Source organism: Fragaria vesca, linkage group LG3, assembly GCF_000184155.1.
Source record: "Fragaria vesca subsp. vesca linkage group LG3, FraVesHawaii_1.0, whole genome shotgun sequence".
Lineage (NCBI taxonomy): Eukaryota > Viridiplantae > Streptophyta > Magnoliopsida > Rosales > Rosaceae > Fragaria > Fragaria vesca.
The window spans coordinates 24,626,841-24,635,270 of NC_020493.1; the positions used below are offsets into that span (position 1 = coordinate 24,626,841).

Below are 8,430 nucleotides of genomic sequence, written 5' to 3' on the forward strand. Positions count from 1 at the left end.
CCACTTTCATTTCTACTTTCCCTGCATTAATTACTCACAACACAATACTTTAAAATATTTTTAACAACTTTCTTGATGACTTTCCTTGCATTACCAAACGTCGGAATAGAAAATTCTTATAAAATTTTAGGGTAAACTACAAAAAAATACCCGAACTTTGAAGCTCATTTCAAATAAATACCCCATATTCAGATTATTTCAAATAAATACTCGAGCTATGCAAAATCCTACAAATTCTCAATTTCGTTACACATTCCGTTACTAACCGTTAACTTGTCTACGTGGCATGTGTGACGTGTCAATTCTTATTGACTGGACCAATGGGTATTATTATGCTTTAAATTTTCCAGACTTTAATGTATTAGAGAACATGCTTTGGAGCATTTTTTTTTTAATGTTGTCAAAACAAGTTGGCTACGTACAAGACTTCCTTTACATGCAATCAAGTTCTTTTATGATTAAGTTGATTCTCATTTTGAGTCCCTCAGCACTGTAGTGTCGTTGGCCTAGATTCTGATCTTAGCAGTTTTTTTTTTTTTATTCCTATTAGAAACAATTTTGACCTTAGCAATTATCCATGAGACAAATGAATATTGTGATATCCGAGCAAAGTGCAATACTCAATTTGTTGAGGGAATGAAAACGTGCAAACTCAATGGAGAGGGCTGACAATTTAGGGTTAACGGGTTTAGCAAGAATAAATTTTTATGTGGTCTAAAATACCATTGCTGATAGGTCCAGTCAATAGGAATTGACACGTCATACATGCCACGTAGACAAGTTAACGGTTCGTTTAACGGAATGTGTAACGGAATTGAGACTTTGTAGGATTTTGCATAGCTCGAGTATTTATTTAAAAGAATCTAAAGATGAGGTATTTATTTGAAATGAGCTTCAAAATTTGGGTATTTTTTTGTAGTTTACTCTTATATTTTTCACTTTGCTCAAGCCTCGAGGAAAAAAAAAACAACGAAAAACCCTAAAATTATTTTTCCGTTGTCGCTAACATCGCTAAAGCTCCGAGCTCGCTCCAACACGCTAGCCTCACCAGCACTTCTACCTTCTACCTCTTTCTCCTTTTTATAGTTCTTTTTCTTTATGTATTTTGTTTGTCTGATAATTGTTTTTCCTGCATCAATTGAAGGAACGCACATAAAGAGAAGAAGAGTATGTGCAAATATGCAATCACCTTCTCCATGTCGTCCTGGCTTAGCCTCGTCCAGATCGGCAACTCCTCCCACAAGCGCCGCCCACAACCCCTGCTCGGAGCAACCCTAGCGTTGCTCTGGCCTCGCGCCTCGCCGCTGCCAAGCACACATGCTACCCCGCCCTGATCCGCTCGACCTAGACCAGATCGGCCCTCATCCAGCCTTGCGCGCCACCTTAGTCCATCCCCTCACGCCGACGTCTCCGAGCTCAGCCTCGTCCGGCACCGCCCAACCCAACGCAGCCTAACTAGCATCGCCCATGCTCGACCCGGATATCGCTCCACATCTGGATTTGTCGACCCGATACAAGAAAAAAAAAAAAAAAAAAAAAAAAAAAAAAAGAAAAAAGAAAGAAAGAGCGATTACCTCTTATGGTAAATCAGGAAATCTACTAAAGGTAATTCTATGTGCTACAGTAAAAGAGGTATTTACCCATGTAATTTTCACCAATTTTACCTTGTGGTGTTTACTATTCATTATTTATTGTTTGACTGCAATTAAATGGTAATAATGTGAAACCAATTTTACTATCTCATTATCTATTATATTACAATAACACCTTTTATTTATTAAGAATTCTATGAGTGCGGCTATTGGGACTTCTAGTTTTGTTAAGTATACCTCCATGTCTCTTTACATCTCCCTTTTATTTTTAAAAATAAGCATTTGCTAATTAAACCTTCTTGTAAATTTCCAAAATAACCTTAGGTTTGTTATTTATATATATTTCAATAATTTACTCATTATACCTCTTATTCGCTCTCTAGACCTCCCACATTTTAATTTATTTTTTCTTTTTGCATGCAAACATCTATTTCAGACCTCGATTGCTTGATTTCTCTTTTTTTCTTCTCTTTTTTTCATGAAAACCTCTTTGGCAACCTCAATTCCTTGATTTTTTTTTCATTAACCTCTATTATTTGATGAAGTTGTAAGAACGATTTTTCGATGATAACGATTTATTTATTTTTATTCAAATCATGAATCGTTTTCACAATCAATTGCAAAACAATAAAATACATAAATTAATGATATGCACCCAGAAACCTTTGGCTTAGAAGTAAACCCTAAGAAAGCCAATCTGATCGACCACCACTCCATGAAGCAAGTCATCAAGGAGAAGATTCATTCACAATAACTATTAAAGTAAGACCTTTCTCTTGTAGAATAGCGATGACATTTTCAGATTAATGTTCTAGAAAAAAAAAATTATAACAATTATCCATATGCATCCAAAAACCTTCGACCTAGAAGAAAAACCCTAAAAAGGCCAATCTCGTTGACCACCACTTCATAAGAAGAAGAACAAGACGAGAAAGAATAAGACCAAAAAGAAGATTAAGACGAAGACATTTTCTAAACTAAACGAAAATAAGGAAGAAGAAGAAGAAGAATAACTATCATGAATCAAAACAAAAATTATATATATATTAGTATTGAAAAGATCAAGGTTTTAAAAAACGTTAGGCGCTAATCGGGCGAACAGCGCCCAAAAGATTTGTATTTTTGTATTTATTTTATTTTTAATAACAAATAATTATATAAATACAATTAAAATAGGTATTATAATGTCTAAAAATAATGGAAAAAAACAATATATAATGCTGAAAATACTGAAAATACATAACATATGTCCTTAAAAATGTACTAACAACAATGTTCTAAGGAAAATAAGAAATACAATTCAACATTTCAACAACAATGTAATTGAAGCAAGTAAGAAATGCAATTAAACAACAATGTCCTTAAGAAAATCCGAAAATAAAAAAATACAATTCACCAACTAGGCAACAATGTCCAAAAAACAATTCAAATAAACAAAAATACATTCTTGCAAGCCTACTCCTCCAATTCTTCTTCTCCATATCCTTCAAGTACTTCTTCGGTATCGGAGTCAAAATCAAAATCCATAGTTTCTTCTTCCTCTTCATCCGAATCAAAATCTTCTTCAAGTTTTCTTATTTCTTGAATCCTAAAACTTCTCCTAGGCTCTAAGCCACTATCCACTCCTAAATCATTTCCAACCATTTCATTAGTGACATCGGACAAAGTATCCTCATCACCACCATCAACAATCAAACCTTGTGCATTAGTAGCTTCACTAGCAAGAAGAACATCCACATTTTTCTCTTTCTCTCTTTTCTTTCTGTGAAGAATCATGGCATTGAATTAAACATAGACTAAATTGTTCAACCTTGTTGTATCAAGTATATTTATTTTCTTTATATGAATCTAAATTAAGAATAAAAATTAAAAAGAGAGAGTAAATTATCATAAATATTATGAGACTATGAGTGCAAAAACTACATAAATTAAACAAATAATTACCCCCTCAAAAGCGCTCTAATTCCTTTCACATCCGGATGAACTTGTTGTCAACCCAAGTATTATTTTAGCAAAAGTTTGCAATTTTGGTACTTGATTTCTATAAATATTCCACCAACCAACTACAAAAACATAGAAAGCCAAGAACATTATTAATTAGTCAAAACTACAAAAGCAAAACAAATAAACAATACTAATGACAAAATAAAAAAATTTATGAAGTAAACTTACCCGGATTATAATTTTCATTATCTTGCGAGCATCCCTTCAAAGCGATAGGTTTTCCAAATGAACCCTCTTTCTTCAAGTACTTGTGCAATTCTACATTTGTCACCTTATCTTGAATATCAAGATCATCACCAAAGAACTTCTCTACACATTCAATAAACTCATCCATGACCACTCCATCATTTATAATGCTTGGATCAACATATGTGTAATAAGGGTTCAAAAGGTATCCCGCTAAATGTAATGGACTATCAAGTCGTTCACGGGCTTTCCCATCAACAATGTCAAGGATTGGATGATAGTGAGCTTCTTGATTTTTGTACATCTTCTTAATCTCTTCTCTAGCTTTTTGTAGCTCTCCATACACAAAGCCCATTGATGGCTTCCAATCCCCATCAACAAGGCGAAACACCTTGACTAAAGAGGCAAACACCTTCAAGCAAAGATTTACTCCATTCCAAAAAGAAGGGCTCAAAGCAATACTCGCAGCCGCCTTCCCCTTTGCACTCTATGTATGCTTGCTTTCACTCCACTCACCAATAGATCTCAATTCAATCTTCTTCTCCATCAAGCTTTGTAAAGTAAGGAAAACGGTTGCAAATCTTGTGACTCCCGGCCTCACTACGTCTCTTTCCTTTGTATACTTTCTCATCAAGTGCAAAGTCTTATGATGTGCATAAATGTAGATGGTGAAACTCTTTGCCTTGTCAATCACATTCTTGAATGAATTTAGGTTGGGTGCCAATTCCTTGAAGCATAAGATTGATGGTGTGAGTTGCACAAGAAGTCCAAAATATTGTTGGCCTCTTCAACTTCAACAAATCTCCCGCCGCCATGTTGTTTGAAGCATTATCCGTCACCACTTGAATAACATTATGTGGCCCAATTTCTTCTATGCACTTATCCACATATTCAAAAATATATTTTCCGGTGTGTGACTCATCCGATGCTTCCTTAGAAGAAAGAAAGGTTGTCCTTTTCACATAATTAACACACAAGTTCATGATGCTTCTTCTTTTTCGGTCACTCCATGCATCGGTCATGATAGAGCAACCATTATTTTCCCACTCCTCTTCTTGCCTCTTTAATAAGCCCCTAGTTCTCTCCACCTCTTCCTTCAACAATGGCTCCCTTAATTGGTATTGGATTGGTGGTTTGTAACCCGAGCTAAATTGCCCAACCGCTTCCACAAACCTCTTGAAGCTATCATTCTCAATGGCATGGAAAGGAAGGCCGGCTTCATACACCCATCTAGCCAAATATTAATGCACATTATGTGTTCTTTCCTTGAAAAGTGAATCATTGATATTTTTTTGCTTCATCTTCTTGCTTCCATCCAATGAAGAATCGGGATCAATGGCGAATGCATAACGATCCATAGGTCCAAGAAAGCGCTTCTTTCTTCTTGTCTCATGACTTGATCCATCCTCTTCCATTTCATCTTCTTCAATAACAACTTCTTGCCTCAATTCTTCTTCAAAGAGAAACTTTTGCCTCTTCTTATTTCGCCAATCTTCAATAGCTTTGATACATTTGGCTTTGTCCTCATCCGAACTCTTCTTACAACCGTCAACATTCCCCTTGATGTTTGCAATATGTTGTTTGATTCGGTTTATTCCACCGCTTACTACTTTATTACACAACAAACACTTCAATCTATCTGGATTTGTAGGATCAGCTTTAACTGCATATTCCCAACCCATATCAGTTGAATTAGCCTTCAAGACTGACTTATTCTGGCTATTTAGCTCCGGAACTAGATTAGATGCAGATGAAGAAGTAGTGCCTGCCATATTTGCCTGTAACTCAAACTAACAACAGTAGCAACTTAGCAAATATCAAATCAACATTGGTAATTACAGAGCAAGCAAACTAACAACAGCAGCAACTCAGCAACTTAGCAATTACCAAATACCAATTACCAAATTCAATGAACATTGGTAAACATATTATCAAATATCAAATCGACTAACAAAGTAACAATTATCAATTCATTGAAGTGAATGAACAAACTAATAGACGTCACTCAAATTAACAACTAACAAGTCATCACTCATCAATTATCAATCATCAATTAGACAATTACCAATTACCAAGTTCAAATTCAATGAACTGACCTGAAGACTGAACAGTGAAGACATCAAGCTGTGCCGGGAGAAGGTTGTCGCATCTTGCCGGGACCAGGATGAGCACGCTTTACCGCTGTGCGAAGCCTCCTTGCCGCCATGCCTCGCCAAATCACTGCCAACTTATGACTGTTGACGAGAGAGTGAGGGTCTGAGAGAAGGAGAGACTAGATGGGATGAGAGAGGAGAGAATAGAGACAGAGAGGAGAGACAGAGATGAGAGACGAAGAGAGGAGAGTTGACAGAGATGAGAGACGAAGAGAGAACTCAGAAGACTGAGAAGAAAGAATAGAGGTGAGGCTGTGAGGCTGTTAGCGACTTAGGGTAATTGGCTTTTTTTTCTTTTTTTTTTTTCTTTTTTTTTTTTTCAGTTTTTCACTTTTTTAAAAAAAACAGCCAGCCGCCTACGCCCGCCGATTTGCCTAAAATCAAGACGGCAACCCTTCTCCAGGCACCCAGGCGGCGCCGCTTAGACCGTTTTTTAGAACCTTGGAAAAAATACCTTGTATGAAGGTTTTGAAACGAAGGATTGTGTCTTCGTCAATGGAGATTCTTCCATTAGGTGTAGTAGTTCTTTGAGCAACGGTTGCACTCAAGTTTAAGGTTTATAGACTCTGTTTTGTATTGTTAACTTGAACAAAAAAAGGGAAGAATACTGATCTGATTACATTTTTTTTTAATTCAATGTCTATTACTGTCATTTTGTATAAGGTTATATTTGTAATCCAATAAGTCAAAACAGGTGGAGGTATACTAAGCAAATCTGGAGCTCCCAATAGCCGCACTCAAATTCTATTCATACATCTCAAATTTCTAAATACACATACCACTTTTTGTAAAATTTTTAATTACTGATTTGACCCTCATAATAAATAAAAAAGAAATGTGGACAATTACAGTATTTTATGGTTCTAGAGGACGTTTCGACACATTGGTCAAAAGTTGAATAATTATCCACTAAAAATGCTACATTTCCAAACTCTTAGCACATTTTATACATGTAAGAGCTCACCAACCTTATCATCAAGCCTATAAGACTTGACAATGCTGAGAATTCACCTAAAAAAGACTTGATGCTTATTGCATGACGATCAAGATCGATGTAAAACATCTTGACACACCATATGCATACTCACAATGGTCTCGTAGAAGCCACCATAGAGGGTGGCTAGGGCACTGGTTATGCGCCTATATCTGCTTGGGGTTATGCAATATTGCACGCAGCTTTACTTATTCGTTTTTAAGCCCACTGCTAGCCAACCATTTGATGCGTACCAGTTGAAAATTGGACATGAGCCTGAGATTTACACATACTTGGTTGTGCAGCATATGTGCCTGCTGCGCCCCCACAGCGCATCAAAGTGGGTCATCAAGAACGAATATGTATATATGTTGGATACGAACCTCTAACAATTATCCGGTATTCAGAACCCTTACAAGCCATCTCATCACTTGATTTGCAGATTGTCACTTTGATGAGACAGTCTTCCCGTCGTTAGAGGGAGATAAGAAAAAGAATTTTTTATGGGAATGACAGGAATTCTCGTGGTTGTCCCCACTTTGTCTCATCTTGATCCCCACATAATCAATATTTAGAACGTAACAGTTTCGATGTCTGATGCGTTTAAAGATATTCCCAAAGTGATGAGATCACACATACTAGCTGCAAATGCCTGCAAGGTTAAAAGTCCCCAACAAGGGGCACATTGTTGTAGATAGAGACGACGCAACCATACTTAGTGGAGGTGTGGTTGAGGTCGTGGCTTCCTAAGGGAATAGGGGGAGGCCACTTGGTTCGATTGATACTTGTCTAAAGGAATTGGGCTAGTTAGGCACCACCTCATCAATGTAAAGAATTTCTCTCATGAGATCGTCTCTGAGTATAGTTATGAATCAATACTGGAGAACGCTCTGATATTTAAAATGATTTCAGAGATAAAATCTCAACAGATTACGAGTATACACATTGATGATTCACACTGTTGCTCAAGGAATCATAGAGCACGAAGGTATTGAACCACACTTTGTTGAAGAATGTCAACAAAGAGCATATTGGCGTACATAAAAGTGAAATCTAAGAAGAGCTAGATTCTCTGACAAAGAGACAGGTATTTGGTTTGGTAGTGCTAACCTTACCTAGTGTAAAGCTTGTAGGACATAAATAAGTCTTTGTTAAAAAACGTAATGAGACGAATGAAGCCCTAAAAGACAAGGCTCGCCTTGTGCGGTAAGGTTTTTCGCAACGCTCTGGATTGACTACAAGGAGACATGTTCTCCAATAATGAAAATGCAACTCATCGATGTGGTTACTACTTATCTCTACGGAGATCTTGATTGGGAGATATTCATAAAAGTGTCTGATGACCTTAAACTATCTAACTCAAGTAACTCTAAACCACGAAGTGCGTTTGTAATTAGAATTGAAACACTCATTTTATACAAGAGACTAGTTGGTTGGGAAGGAATACAAAATGATGAGCTTGATAGGAGCATAAAATACGACATTCTTAATGTGTTATTATCTCCATTTGTACTTTGATTAT

The 8,430-nt window shown here is 36.5% G+C and overlaps 1 pseudogene; it reads right to left on the reverse strand.

Annotated features, from left to right (window-relative positions):
• Window positions 1–3,747: 3,747 nt before the first annotated feature.
• On the reverse strand, window positions 3,748–5,554 carry LOC101302923 (annotated as a pseudogene).
• Between the last annotated feature and the right edge of the window lie 2,876 nt (window positions 5,555–8,430).